The 16,369-nt window shown below is 45.3% G+C and overlaps 1 protein-coding gene and 1 long non-coding RNA gene across 3 annotated transcripts in view; both read right to left on the bottom strand.

Annotated features, from left to right (window-relative positions):
- The window catches only part of DLG2 (discs large MAGUK scaffold protein 2), a 2,211,856-nt gene that overhangs the window by 1,512,669 nt on the left and 682,818 nt on the right, over positions 1-16,369 (bottom strand). The window lies entirely within an intron of this gene.
- LOC120928913 lies at positions 9,580-11,614 on the bottom strand. Its single transcript, XR_005747326.1, has 2 exons — positions 11,572-11,614; positions 9,580-9,792 (listed from the first exon to the last, which is right to left on the bottom strand). It is a non-coding gene; the product is annotated as an uncharacterized LOC120928913 (long non-coding RNA).

Below are 16,369 nucleotides of genomic sequence, written 5' to 3' on the forward strand. Positions count from 1 at the left end.
TTGAATTTTCCAGAAAGATCGCAATGCGATTATTCGGCAAACGCAATATCGCGCGATTATTTTCCTCGCCCCGATCTTCCGCATCAGAGCGATTTTTACAGTTTCATTTTTAAAACAGATCACATCCTAGTGATCTCCATAGACGTCTGAAAGCATTGCTGGTATGATTAGAGCCATTGGGCCGAGTAGCTGAAGCGATCATTTTATATTGCCGAATATTCGCAATGCGAATATTCGGCAATAGGAATATTGCGCGATTATTTGCTCCGCCCTTTTGCATCAGAGCCAATCAGAGTTCTCCTTCCACACTCGTCACAGGTTAGCAACCAATAGGAACCTGCCTGCATGGACATTATATAAGCTCACTCCCAGCACCATTTCATTGCAGATTCAGAAGCTTGCTATAGAGTGTGGAGGCTGTTTCTGTGTTCCTGGTTTCCTGGTTTCCTGTGTCTTTGTTCTTGATTGATTTAGATCATCACCAGCATTGCTATTTAGTGATTCCAGTGGATCTTTTCCAGTATATCAACTGCTTTTTTCAAAGCAATAGACCCAAGAGCTTTTTTCAAAGCTACGTTTTGTGCTGTTTTGTGCTGTTTTTTTCATTTGTGTTACTGTTTGATCCTGCAATCCTCCCTGTTCAGTTATATTTGCAAGAGATTTCAGAACACATTTTGCTGAGCTTTATAAAAGAGCTTTTCTAAAAGCTAAGTTTTGTTCATCTTGTGTTACTGTTAGATCTTGCAGGTTCGCTGTTCAGTGATATTTGATAGGCATCTCAGTTCAAATTTTGTTTAGTTTTCCCTAAAGAGCTTTTATAAAAGCTAAGTTTTGTGTTCAGTTTAGTTAAATTTTGTGTAGTAAGTGTACACACTGTTAGTGTACATTTATTTCATCTAGCTTAGCTTAGTGTGTGTTTAGTGTCTGTGTTTTGTGTTTAAAAAAAAAAAAAAAAAAAAAAAGTTAGTGTTTGTTTAGTGCTTTTTTTTTTTTCTTTAATTTTGTAGTCCTTGTCTGGTGTACTACTTTTCTTATAGTTTAGTAGCTGTCTGTGTACGTCTTTGTCTGCGTGCCTGTCTTGTAAAAAATACACAAAAACACATTTTGTTCACATTTTCCCCCCCCAATAAAGTTTAACCCCCCCACACACATATCAGCAATTATGAGCGGCATCCGTGGCCGTGGCAGTAGGGGTAGGGGAGTTACTCCCAGTGCTGGATCGCTGCCAGCACGGGGTACCTCTCGTGCCCCTACTAGTGGTAGAGGATCGGGTGCAAGGGGAGTACGCCTGATCCGGGAGTTCTTCCCATCGGGCAGCCGCCCGATATTGCCATCTCAGGCTCAAGTAGTGGTGGACTACATGGGGCACAGCAGTGCCACCGAGTCGTCGGTCCCGACTCACAGTAGTACCACCATTACACCGTTGCCTGTACTACCCCCCCCCAGCCCCCAAGAGTCCAGCATCTTACTGTTCGACAGCGACAGTGAGAGGGATCTCTTGGGGGAGGCCATGCATCAGGCAGACCTCCAGCTCTGTCCTGATGGTCAGGACCTTTTTGAAGGGATGGATGAGGAGGATGGGATACCTGCTGGCAGTATCCCAGAGACATCCCTTCAAACTGGTGCTGCTGTTTTGGTGCAGGAAACAGCAGCACCTAGTCAGACCCAGGCGTGGGTGAGGGGACAGCGGAGCCAGGCTAGAGGCTCCATGTCACGTGGTTCCCTCAGACCAACACATCTCAGCCCTTGGTCTTACATCTCTGGGGGCGAAGAGGGTGACCCATCATGGTTGCCATCTGACGCGTCGGCTCACTACGTCAGTGACGACGGGGAAGGTAGGCACCCTGGTGAAACGGTGCGCCAGGTCACCACCAGGGAGACCATCGTCAGGGTCTCCACTGGTGATGGCAGCAGGAGGTGTCAGGAGGAGGAGCAGCAGCAGCAGCAGCAGGCAGCTCCACCTGTGCGCACCGAATCCCAGCAGGTGCAAGTAAGCGTCACCCCATCTGACAGGAGGGCGGTGCTGAAGTCACCTGTCTGGAATTTCTTTACCCTGGTGGCAGACAACCCTACCGTGGCCATCTGCCGGATTTGTAAAGTGAGGGTGAAGAGAGGGAAGTGTTTGGCTCGGGTGGGTACCACAGCCCTGAACCAGCACCTGAGGATAAACCACTGGGCGTTGTATGACGAGATGAAGCGTGGTGGTGGTAGCAGCGCCACCACCACAAGTGAGCAGGGTACAGCAGCCCCTGCCACATCTTCATCTGTTTCCAGCAGGTCATGCCCCCCCGCTCCCTCTAGTAGAGGTACTGGTACCGGCAGCCAGACCTCTACTTCCACAGCACCCTCCACGTCTGTGTCCCGCACTGCCGTCCGGCGCCAGGCGTCGATTTCAGACGCCTTTGACCGCACCACTCCCTTCCCCCCTGGAGACCGACGTGTGCGTTCCCTCAATGGGCTCCTGGCAAGGGTTATTGCCCAACATCTGCTGCCCTTCAACATAGTTGACAGCAACCCCTTCAGGCAGATGTTGGAGCAGGCCCAACCCCAATGGCGTGTCCCCAGCCGCCATTTCTTTGCCAGGACTGGTGTCCCTGCCCTACACCAGCACATTGTGCAGAATGTAACCCTGTCGCTGGATCACGCTGTCAGCGACAGGGTTCATCTGACAATGGATGGCTGGACCAGCAGGCATGGGCAGGGACGCTACATCAGCTTCACGGCCCATTGGGTTTCCCTCCGAGGCGTCGGTGAGGGATCGTCGGCAACCGATCTTGTGGTGCCGCCCCGGGGTGTCCAGGGGAGAACTGCTGGTCTCCCTCAAGCCACTGTCTCCGCAGCTGCTGAGCCTCCCAGCAAGCGCCCCCGTAGCTACTCAAGTGTGGGGCACGTGCGCTGTCAGGCCGTGCTCCAGCTTGTTAGTTTAGGGGACCGGAGACACACTGCAGAAGAAGTGCTGAAAGCACTTCAAGCTCAGGTCCAGAAGTGGCTGACACCCCGAAGGCTCCAGCCAGGTATGGTTGTCTGCGATAACGGCAGCAACCTACTCGCCGCCCTCCATGCTGGCAGTCTGACGCACGTGCCCTGTCTGGCACATGTCCTCAACCTGGTGGTGCAGAAGTTCCTGCGCACTTATCCAGGGTTGAGTGACATTGTGGCAAAGGCGCGTAGGATTGCCAGCCACTTCAGGCGCTCCCCAACCGCTACCGCGTCCCTGTCCAAATTGCAGCGGAAGTACAATCTGCCCCTTCACAGGCTGATTGTGGACAGTGTGACGCGGTGGAACTCCACCCTCCACATGCTGAAGAGGTTGTGGGAGCAGCAAAGGGCGGTGAGGGAGTACCTGATGGAACTAGGCACTGAGAGGGCTTCACCACAACTCCCTTTCATCGCCTGTGCGCAGTGGGGGCAGATAAACCAGGTCTGCCAAGTGTTGTCCTCCTTCGAGCAGGCGACCAAGATGGTCAGCAGTGAGCAAATTGGCCTCAATAGCGTGCTGCCAATACTGTTCATGCTGGAGAGGACACTAGATCGCCTGCTCGAGGCTGGGGAGAGTGCCTTGGTGGAGCAGGAGGAGTCAGCAATGCTCCACCGAGACCAGGGCCAGGACCAGGAGGAGGAGGAGGAGGAGGAGGAGGAGGATGATGATGAAGAGGAGGAGGAGGTGGTTGCTGGTGTCGTCCCGGAGTCAGGGCCTGGTCAGGAGGGAGAGCCGGTGTTGGGGGCACCGATAGTCCGGGGGTTGGGCATGTCTGAGTTTGACCAGCAGCGCCTCAGGGAAGAAGAGTCGCACCTCATTCACCTGGCCAGCATTGAGGAGTCACAGCGGGCTGTGCTCTTCCCCATGGCTGCCCACATGCTGAGATGCCTCAGGAGGGACCCCCGGGTTAAGACCATCAAGACGAGGGATGATTTCTGGATGGCCACCCTTTTGGATCCCAGGTGCAAGGGGAAACTGGAGCAGTTCATCCCAGCCAGCCGGAGGCAGCACCGGATGGAGGAACTGCAGGCAGCCATTGTCAGACGGTTGGAGCAGGCAACTCCCCGGCCTCCAGTTGTCCCCCCTCATCTCACCCAGCAGGTGGCTGCACCCAGCTGCAGCCGAGCAGGGGACCTAATGGAAGAGATGAGGATGTTCTTCCAAACCGAGCGACCCAGTACCACCACCAGCAGCAGCAGCAGCAGTCACCACCAGCGGCTGGCCCACATGGTGGCAGACTACATGGCGTCCGTCGGTGCTTCTGACAGTATGAGCACCGACGACCCCATGGAGTACTGGGTTGCCAGATTGGACACCTGCCGCGAGCTCGCTCAGTATGCGCTGGAGTTATTGTCTTGCCCCCCCTCCAGCGTACTATCTGAGCGGACATTCAGCGCGGCAGGTGGGGTGGTCACGGACAAGAGGACCCGTCTGTCCACAGACTCCGTGGACAGACTCACATTCATAAAGATGAATGAGTCCTGGATCGGCGGTGACTTTCTGGCACCCGTCGTCGGTTCAGGGCGCTGAAGGGTCCCTTGCCATGCATTCCCTGATGAAGCCCCGGACCTGATGTATTTACAGTGCTGAATATAACTATTTCAACATCAGAGAAAATCAATGTTAATATTTGGTACAGTAGGCTTTCTTTGCAATTACAGCGGTCAAACATTTCTTGTAGTTTTACACCAGCTTTGCACACACTGGAGGAGGGATTTTGGCCCACTCCTCCACACAGATCTTCTCTACATCAGTCATGTTTCTGGGCTATCGCTGAGAAACACGGAGTTTGAGCTCCCTCCAAAGATTCTCTATTGGGTTTAGGTCTGGAGACTGGCTAGGCCACGCCAGAACCTTGATATGCTCCTTACAGAGCCAATCCTTGGTTATCCTGGCTGTGTGCTTTGGGTCATTCTCATGTTGGAAGACCCAGCCTCGACCCATCTTCAAAGCTCTAACTCAGGGAAGGAGGTTGTTGCCCAAAATCTTGCAATACATGGCCCCGGTCATCCTCTCCTTAATACAGTGCAGTCACCCTGTCCCATGTGCAGAAAAACACCACCAAAGCATGATGCTACCACCCCCATGCTTCACATTAGGGATGGCGTTCTTGGCATGGTACTCATCATTATTCTTCCTCCGAACACGGTTAGTGAAATTATGATCAAAAAATTATATTATAGTCTCATCTGACCACATGATTTTCTCCCATGACTCCTTTGGATCAGTCAAGACAATTATGTCAGCAGTTATTTCACACCCTATATACTCTTATTAAGACTGCTGTACATCATGGCAACTCCTGCCCATGTGATATGACTCTGTATCAACTACTACTGTTAATACTACTACTGCTGCTTCTGCTGCTGCTGCCGCCCAGTCAATACACCTATGTCAGCAGTTATTTCACACTCTATATACTCCTATTCCTACTGCTGTTCATGATGGCACCTCCTGCCCATGTGATATGACTCTGTATCAACTACTACTGTTAATACTACTACTGCTGCTTCAGCTGCTGCTGCCGCCCAGTCAATACACCTATGTCAGCAGTTGTTTAACACTCTATATACTCCTATTCCTACTGCTGTTCATGATGGCACCTCCTGCCCATGTGATATGACTCTGTATCAACTACTACTGTTAATACTACTGCTGCTTCTGCTGCTGCTGCCCAGTCAATACACCTATGTCAGCAGTTATTTGACACTCTATATACTCCTATTCCTACTGCTGTTCATCATGGCACCTCCTGCCCATGTGATATGACTCTGTATCAACTACTACTGTTAATACTACTGCTGCTTCTGCTGCTGCTGCCCAGTCAATACACCTATGTCAGCAGTTATTTGACACTCTATATACTCCTATTCCTACTGCTGTTCATCATGGCACCTCCTGCCCATGTGATATGACTCTGTATCAACTACTACTGTTAATACTACTGCTGCTTCTGCTGCTGCTGCCCAGTCAATACACCTATGTCAGCAGTTATTTGACACTCTATATACTCCTATTCCTACTGCTGTTCATGATGGCACCTCCTGCCCATGTGATATGACTCTGTATCAACTACTACTGTTAATACTACTGCTGCTTCTGCTGCTGCTGCCCAGTCAATACACCTATGTCAGCAGTTATTTGACACTCTATATACTCCTATTCCTACTGCTGTTCATCATGGCACCTCCTGCCCATGTGATATGACTCTGTATCAACTACTACTGTTAATACTACTGCTGCTTCTGCTGCTGCTGCCCAGTCAATACACCTATGTCAGCAGTTATTTGACACTCTATATACTCCTATTCCTACTGCTGTTCATCATGGCACCTCCTGCCCATGTGATATGACTCTGTATCAACTACTACTGTTAATACTACTGCTGCTTCTGCTGCTGCTGCCCAGTCAATACACCTATGTCAGCAGTTATTTGACACTCTATATACTCCTATTCCTACTGCTGTTCATCATGGCACCTCCTGCCCATGTGATATGACTCTGTATCAACTACTACTGTTAATACTACTGCTGCTTCTGCTGCTGCTGCCCAGTCAATACACCTATGTCAGCAGTTATTTGACACTCTATATACTCCTATTCCTACTGCTGTTCATGATGGCACCTCCTGCCCATGTGATATGACTCTGTATCAACTACTACTGTTAATACTACTGCTGCTTCTGCTGCTGCTGCTGCCCAGTCAATACACCTATGTCAGCAGTTATTTCACACTCTATATACTCCTATTCCTACTGCTGTTCATGATGGCACCTCCTGCCCATGTGATATGACTCTGTATCAACTACTACTGTTAATACTACTACTGCTGCTTCAGCTGCTGCTGCCGCCCAGTCAATACACCTATGTCAGCAGTTGTTTAACACTCTATATACTCCTATTCCTACTGCTGTTCATGATGGCACCTCCTGCCCATGTGATATGACTCTGTATCAACTACTACTGTTAATACTACTGCTGCTTCTGCTGCTGCTGCCCAGTCAATACACCTATGTCAGCAGTTATTTGACACTCTATATACTCCTATTCCTACTGCTGTTCATCATGGCACCTCCTGCCCATGTGATATGACTCTGTATCAACTACTACTGTTAATACTACTGCTGCTTCTGCTGCTGCTGCCCAGTCAATACACCTATGTCAGCAGTTATTTGACACTCTATATACTCCTATTCCTACTGCTGTTCATCATGGCACCTCCTGCCCATGTGATATGACTCTGTATCAACTACTACTGTTAATACTACTGCTGCTTCTGCTGCTGCTGCTGCCCAGTCAAGACACCTATGTCAGCAGTTATTTGACACTCTATATACTCCTATTCCTACTGCTGTTCATCATGGCACCTCCTGCCCATGTGATATGACTCTGTATCAACTACTACTGTTAATACTACTGCTGCTTCTGCTGCTGCTGCCCAGTCAATACACCTATGTCAGCAGTTATTTGACACTCTATATACTCCTATTCCTACTGCTGTTCATCATGGCACCTCCTGCCCATGTGATATGACTCTGTATCAACTACTACTGTTAATACTACTGCTGCTTCTGCTGCTGCTGCCCCGTCAATACACCTATGTCAGCAGTTATTTCACACCCTATATACTCTTATTAAGACTGCTGTTCATCATGGCACCTCTTGCCCGAGTGATTTGACACTGTATTGTCAATGTCTACTACTACTATTACAGCTCAGTCAAGACACCTGTGTCCCAATTTTTTGGTACACTATTGACTACTATGACCACTACTGATGCTGTAAAGTATTCCCCAAGTGTTTTTATGCTATGTATTACTATTACCACTACTGCTTGTAAATCATGCCTGTGTGATACTTAGTGGGAATGCTTTAATAAGCATTCCCAGTATGGATACCCGTAAATGTATTAATCTTAATTAGTGTGAATGCTTTAATAAACATTTCCAGTATTGATATACGTAAATTTAGTAATCTTATTATTCCTTACGTTTTTTGGTTCTGCGTAACTTCGGCATACTTTCAGCTATTGAGACCATTCAACTGTAAAAATGTTCGTCTCTTTCAGCTAATGATGGGACTTCTTCAAGTTTTTTTCTACTTTTTACACTTTTATAAATTTTAAGCTTTTAGACCCTTTTTTTAACATTGAAGTCAATGAGAACATCCTTTTCCCCTTTGAATTCACATGCCCTGCCAAAAGTTTCAGCTACTTCATACTTTCACTTACAGACACTGAAAAAACTGTAAAGCGGTCACAAAATATTTAGCTATCCGGCTATGACTTTTCAGATCGTCATCGTTTACAATTTTTTGTTGAAAACGCAATTTACGTTTTGCGAATTTTTCACAAAAATGCGATAGGTTATAATGTAATCCTATGGAGGGGATTTAGAGTCTGTCATGTGACCTTAACATTGGAGATCTTTGTAATTAAAAATATCTTTACAAAAAGGGGAAACAAAATGGTCTCACGCCCACAAGATCTACTTTTCATACACAATTTTTATATCAAAACGTAGCTATGCTTGTCTGGTTTCTGGCAATGTGATCAATTCTGCGATACGTATTTTAGTTTTAGTTATTGGAGCAACAGCCAGAAATTATGTCTCATAGACTCTCATGTTAAATTATCTAAAAAATGTTGCTGCAAAACTCACAAAGACGCTCTTTTCTAAATCGCAGACATGGCCACATTTTTAAGTTTATCAACATAAATTTCATATCAATGCGTTCACAAGGGCCGTGTATTTCAAACGGTGTAGTCGTTGTATCGATCGCATGTACGGTTGAGGATTTATTAAGCTTTGTTTGGAGGCTTAAATCATGTATTTGATCTGTGAATTAAAAGCGTTTGTAATGTTATTTCTTTCCATAAATAACTTTCCTGACCTCAGTGCAATATTCCTCCTCACTGACCTGGGGGGGAGGGGAAACCTCTTGAGGGGGGAGGGGCGACCAGGAAGTCAGCATACTCTATACTTTGCAGATAGAGAAAGAAGCTGTGTGTCCTAAAGATAGTGTAGTGGTTATGGTGAATGTCTTTGGCAAGGGGCTCAGCAATTAAGCTATTCAGCATTCCCACTCGCATTTTCCTCAGGAAATGCATTGTCTAGTTACATTATATTTTAATACTACTGCTGCTGCCTCCATGCTGAGTAAAGCTTCATGACCTCTCTGGCACAGCGGATTCACCAACAGCCTCCGCTTCAAGCTACCAGACAGGATCGTAACAGCAAGTGTAACTAAAACAATTAACCTTATGTTAAACCCTGGTTTGCGGCCTTTATACTGCAACCATTAGGCTGTCTGCAAGAGCAAATCTGCACTCTCTCTCTCTTTCTTGCTCTCTCTCTCTCTCTGTATATATATATATATATATATTGTTGCTTTTGTTATGTTCATTTTTCAACAGTTTATTTTGTGTTCGTCGTGTCTGTGTCCGTGTGCTTTAGTTTGTCCTAGGTTTGTGTTAAATAAAATGATAGTATAAAATGTTTTTGCTTATTATGAAGTTAGATGTGTTGATGTTGATTTGTTCGATGTGAAGTTAGATGTGTTGAAAAACCTAAAAATCGATCTCAAAAAGAAATGAAACATTTCCAAAAAATAACATTTTTTAATCAAAAAATTAATTCAGACATAGCTGAGCATGAGCTTCTGAAGCCTTTCCAGCTCAGCAAGATATTCTAATTGCTGCTGGTCTAGCTGCGTATTTTGCTGGACCAGGTAGCGAATTTGTTGATGATTTCCCTTAATCCTCAGATGTGTCTTCTTTAGCAGCGCGTGCTGCTGCATCATCTTTCTTGCTACTGTTAGGATATAATAAAAAAACATTTGGATTTCAAAGAACGTTACCAAATAAATAAAATATTTTTTTTGCTTATTAATCAATCATTATCATGTGTATACACTTGTTATGTGTCTAACACATCCCGGGAGTGCAGAATTATTAGGCAAATGAGTATTTGGACCACATCATCCTCTTTATGCATGTTGTCTTACTCCAAGCTGTATAGGCTCGAAAGCCTACTACCGATTAGGCATATTAGGTAATGTACATCTCTGTAATGAGAAGGTGTGTGGTCTAATGACATCAACACTCTATATCAGGTGTGCATAATTATTAGTCAATTTCCTTTCCTTTGGCAAAATGGGCCAAAAGAAGGACTTGACAGACTCTGAAAAGTCCAAAATAGAGAGATATCTAGCAGAGGGATGCAGCACTCTTAAAATTGCAAAGCTTCTGAAGCGTGATCATCAAACAAAAGAAACGTGTGGAAAAACAAAGGCGCAAAATAACTGCCCATGAACTGAGAAAGGTTAAGCGTGCAGCTGCCAAGATGCCACTTGCCACCAGATTGGCCATATTTCAGAGCTGCAACATCACTGGGGTGCCCAAAAGCACAAGGTGTGCAATACCCAGAGACATGGCCAAGGTAAGAAAGGCTGAAAGACGACGACCACTGAACAAGACACACAAGCTGCAACGTCAAGACTGTGCCAATAAATATCTCAAGAAAGATTTTTCTAAGGTTTTATGGACTACTGAAATGAGAGTGAGTCTTGATGGGCCAGATGGAAGAGCCCGTGGCTGGATTGGTAAAGGGCAGGGAGCTCCAGTCCGACTCAGACGCCAGCAAGGTGGTGGTGGAGTACTGGTTTGGGCTGGTATCATCAAAGATGAGCTTGTGGGGCCTTTTCGGATTGAGGATGGAGTCAAGCTCAACTCCCAGTCCTACTGCCAGATTATGGAAGAGACCTTCTTTAAGCAGTGGTACAGGAAGAAGTCACCATCCTTCAAGAAAAACATGATTTTCATGCAGGACAATGCTCCATCACACGTGTCAAAGTACTCCACAGCGTGGCTGGCAAGAAAGGGTATTAAATAAAAAAAAGTAATGACATGGCCTCCTTGTTCACCTGATCTGAACCCCATTGAGAACCTGTGGTCCATCATCAAATGTGGGATTTACAAGGAGGGAAAACAGTACACCTCTCTGAACAGTGTCTGGGAGGCTGTGGTTGCTGCTGCACGCAATGTTGATGGTGAACAGATCAAAACACTGACAGAATCCATGGATGTCAGGCTTTTGAGTGTCCTTGCAAATAAAGGTGGCTATATTGGTCACTGATTTGTTTTTGTTTTTTTTTTTAATGTCAGAAATGTGTATTTGTGAATGTTGAGATGTTATATTGGTTTCACTGTTAAAAATAAATCATTGAAATGGGTATCTATTTATTTTTTGGTTAAGTTGCCTAATAATTCTGCACAGTAATAGTAGTCACCTGCACACACAGATATCCCCCGAAAATAACTAACACTAAAAACAAACTAAAAACTACTTCCAAAAAAATTCAGCTTTGATATTAATGAGTTTTTGGGGTTCATTGAGAACATGGTTGTTGTTCAATAATAAAATGAATCCTCAAAAAATACAACTTGCCTAATAATTATGCACTACCTGTATACTTCTAGCATCAATACCATATTATGGTTCTACAATCTGACAGGTGCGCTTTATATGTTGTCCATTTTTATATCTACATTTTGTTGTTGAAATGTTATTAATCATTGTGCACATATTTACCTTCCTGAGCGAGGCTCACAGGACCGCTCTCTTCCTCCTGCTCTTCTGCTTGAGAAGTTGGGGTGGTGGGGGGGGGAATCTCCTCAGCTTGCTCCTCAGCAGGAGCTGGGGTTGGGGAGTGGGAGGGCCCTGGCTGCTCCTCTTCATCCATCTCCTCCTCTGCCGCATCCTCCTCTGCCGCATCCTCCTCCTCCTCCTCATCGGCCTGGCGCCTTCTGCGCTTGGCGCGGATAACTGGCATTGGAGCTCCTATAATAACACAATGTTCATATATTATAAAAATGTTTTCTAATGACGTATGCAAATTCTGTGTACTGTGCTGTATTGTATATGAATACAAATTGATTTATATAGACAGTTAACCAATGGGACAATGTTATATTAAAGGGTCTTGTGGGCACTACAGGGGACTGAGCGTGAGCTGGGATGCAACCATGTTAAAATGAGCTGTTTTTGTCTCCTTTGTTTTGTTCAGACCATCTCATGTTAAAAAAAGGGCCTGATGGAGCACACGGGATTACTATAACAACCCCACTCCTAACACAGGAATTTAGTGGTAATCTATATATATAAAACTCAACGTGTGTGTGTGCATAAATGTATGTATGTATGTATGTATGTATGTATGTATGTTCCAGCATCACGTACAAACGGCTAAAGATATTTATATGAAACTTGGCACACAGGTTACTTATATGTCAGCCACAAACATAGGATAGGTGGTTTAAACCTTACCCACCCCCACTTGCCATGGTCGGGGTTTTTCTTTAAAGTCCCATGCAAAGCAATGGGAAAATTATGTTCCCACATAACTTCTGTGTTCCTGTCTGCTGCCCCATGTCTTTTTTCAACAGTACTATGAATACCTTGGCCGGTGGTGATATATGTTAGCACAACATGGCATCTTGGTTAACAACATCTGACCTTACATGAATTACATATGACCTTACATAACTGTCACCAAAGGAGCTGCGGTGGCTCCACGCGATTGCCACTGCACTGACAACTGATTCACCTCTGCAGCTAGGGGTTCGGATCCCGCTCTCGGCTACCTGTGAATTGAGTTTGGTGGTCTCAGCCCCGCCCGTGGTGGGTGTGCTATGCGAGGTTGGGTTGGGAGGACCCCCTCACACCCGCCATTGCCAACCGGGGCATGGAGAAAGGTGGCAGATTGCCTCTGGGGGAGGCCTCCCAACTCCTGCAGGCCGGCTCCTCTCTCTTTCGAGTTCACGCACAAAATACACTTTTTTAAAAAAAAACATAACTGTCAACAATAACTTACCTGGATGATATTTAGCCCGAAGACGTCTGACATGAACCATTTGGCGCCTCTTCAGGTCAGACCACTTCTTAACAATGGCCTTGTGGTCATGTTGGCCGCCAAAGTCAGCGATTAGGGCGCTGACCACAGCCCTTTTCTCTGGCTGCCTCCGCAGCTCATCGTATCCTGTTTCCAGGAACTTCTGCAAGATGAAGAACAAAGTATATTGTAATACTTCTGTTGACAGCCTTATGGATATATGACGTAAATGTATGCTATTCAACAATTGGAAGCATTCTCGCCTTATTAATCAATGACAGGGGTAACATGAAAGATTTTATATCCTGCCATTTCGGTCGCCACCTTTTTTGCATAAATATAGCAGCCATTATCATTTGCATAATTATGAATATATTATTAACAACACAGGATACACGTATAGGGGAGATATGCGTTGCTAACTCTTTTCCCTGTCAGGAGCCTAACGCCCCGGGGGGTCAGAGACGGGACCTTTTTCGGAGGACCACTGACGTATGTACCCGTCGCAGTTTTTTGTGATGTCACTCTTTAGGTGTGTGCACATTTTTCACTGCATCCGGGTGGAGTTTTTGGGTTGTGTTTTGCACGCCACAGGCTTTTCAACAGGAAAAAAACAGCTGGAGGCAGAATGGTTGCAAAACACTACGTGTTTGTTACTTAACTCTGGGTTTCAAGACCAGTCCACCTCCAGCTGTTGCAAAACTACTACTCCCATCAGCCACGGTCTGTCAGTGCATGCTAAGAATTTTACTTTTGCTGCATCTAGGGTGCCACAGTTTAGAGACCCGTGCATAAAGGCCTGAAAAATGGGGGCCTGCAGAACTTACAATACTAGAAGTGCCAGCATTCCCAGGCATGCTGGAAGTTGTAGTTCTGCAACATCTAAAGGGCAATATGTATTCGAACGTCCTTGGGCCTTGAGGACACTGAAGTCAGGACGTTCGCATACGTCCTATGTCCAAAAATTTTTTAAATTCATTATGCTAAATAACAAGGAAAAGTGCCTAAATACACATTTGCCAACCAGGGTGTCTGCAGCTGTCCAGGCATGCTGGGACTTGTAGTTTTGTAAAAGCAGGAGACACATTTTTTGTGAAATACTAATATATGATCATATATACTAACTTTTAAACTAGACTAAAATGCTGGGCTGGGCTGGGACTTGTAGTTTTGTAAAAGCAGGAGACACATTTTTGGTTAAATACTAATATCTGATCATATATACTAACTTTTAAACTAGACTTAAATGCAGTTGAAGATGATGAAATAACAGTGGTCAAAATACTTACACAAATCAGCAACTTTTCCTCAGACTTAGTGAAATTGCTTCCAACCATGTTGCTGTGTGATTGCGCTGCGATCATAAGTTGGAAACTGGCAAGGCTCCAGGAAATGGTCGCGTGTTGTTCGCGTGTTGATTGCGCTGCTTGGACCGAGATGGGTCCATATGGCTTCGGCTGTATGGACCACAGTAACTCTTTTCCCTGTCAGGAGCCTAGGAGCCTAACGCCCCGGGGGGTCAGAGACGGGACCTTTTCGGAGGACCACTGACGTATGCAACCGTCGCAGTTTTTTGTGATGTCACTCTTTAGGTGTGTGCAAATTTTTCCTTGCACCGGGTGGAGTTTTTGGGTTGTGTTTTGCACGCCACAGGCTTTTCAACAGAAAATAACCAGCTGGAGGCAGAATGGTTGCAAAACACTACGGGTTTGTTACCTAACTCTGGGTTTCAAGACCAGTCCACCTCCAGCTGTTGCAAAACTACTACTCCCATCAGCCACGGTCTGTCAGTGCATGCTAAGAATTTTACTTTTGCTGCATCTAGGGTGCCACAGTTTAGAGACCCGTGCATAAAGGCCTGAAAAATGTGGGCCTGCAGAACTTACAATACTAGAAGTGCCAGCATTCCCAGGCATGCTGGAAGTTGTAGTTCTGCAACATCTAAAGGGCAATATGTATTCGAACGTCCTTGGGCCTTGAGGACACTGAAGTCAGGACGTTCGCATACGTCCTATGTCCAATAAAATGTTAAATTCATTATGCTAAATAACAAGGAAAAGTGCCTAAATACACATTTGCCAACCAGGGTGTCTGCAGCTGTCCAGGCATGCTGGGACTTGTAGTTTTGTAAAAGCAGGAGACACATTTTTTGTGAAATACTAATATCTGATCATATATACTAACTTTTAAACTAGACTAAAATGCAGTTGAAGATGATGAAATAACAGTGGTCAAAATACTTACACAAATCAGCAACTTTTCCTCAGACTTAGTGAAATTGCTTCCAACCATGTTGCTGTGTGATTGCGCTGCGATCATAAGTTGGAAACTGGCAAGGCTCCAGGAAATGGTCGCGTGTTGTTCGCGCAATTGCGCATGCGCGATCGAAAAATCGCAATCGCAATATGTATTTTGGTTAAAATATCATACATATTCGATTTCAGAGTGCTGCTACAGCAGTTTTCGAAATATCTGCAATAAATTTCGCATTCGCATGTTGCGATATTTCGATAAAATATCTGGAATATTCTGAGCCAATCAGAGCGCTCCTCCAGCATATCTCGAAATTGCGCAATAAATATCGCATTCGCATGTTGCGATATTTCGATAAAATATCTGGAATATTCTGAGCCAATCAGAGCGCTCCTCCAGCATATCTCGAAATTGCGCAATAAATATCGCATTCGCATGTTGCGATATTTCGATAAAATATCACGAATATTCTGAGCCAATCAGAGCGCTCCTCCAGCATATCTCGAAATTGCGCAATAAATATCGCATTCGCATGTTGCGATATTTCGATAAAATATCACGAATATTCTGAGCCAATCAGAGCGCTCCTCCAGCATATCTCGAAATTGCGCAATAAATATCGCATTCGCATGTTGCGATATTTCGATAAAATATCACGAATATTCTGAGCCAATCAGAGCGCTCCTCCAGCATATCTCGAAATTGCGCAATAAATATCGCATTCGCATGTTGCGATATTTCGATAAAATATCACGAATATTCTAAGCCAATCAGAGCGCTCCTACCGCAGTTATTAAAAAAATCGCAATTATTTTCGCATTCGCAATAGCGAAAAATCGCATTCAATTAATTTCGATAAAATATCACGAATATTCGAATTTAGCGAATATATCTCGAATATTCGAATATATATTCGAGATATATCGCGAAATCGAATATGGCATATTCTGCTCAACACTAGTAGCAACCTCCTAGTGTAAAATGCTAGGCAAATTTAGTTTTTGGCACCTTCTGTAGTGAAGGGAGCAGTGATTGTTTGCTCTGGTCTGTTCAGGGTTTCACAGGGTGAGAATTTGACTGGTTCCCCCTGTTTCTGGAAGAAGTTTCCAGGAATGTGGAGCTGGGAGAGTCAGATGACAAGCCTAAATATGTATCATGTCCTAGCCAATACCTAGAGGGGAGTGTCCAGAAGGTGGCTGGAGCTCTGGAGAGTTTGTTCTTTCCTCCTCAAGGAAAGTTCCAAAG

Source organism: Rana temporaria, chromosome 2, assembly GCF_905171775.1.
Source record: "Rana temporaria chromosome 2, aRanTem1.1, whole genome shotgun sequence".
In the NCBI taxonomy this organism is placed as follows: Eukaryota; Metazoa; Chordata; class Amphibia; order Anura; family Ranidae; genus Rana; species Rana temporaria.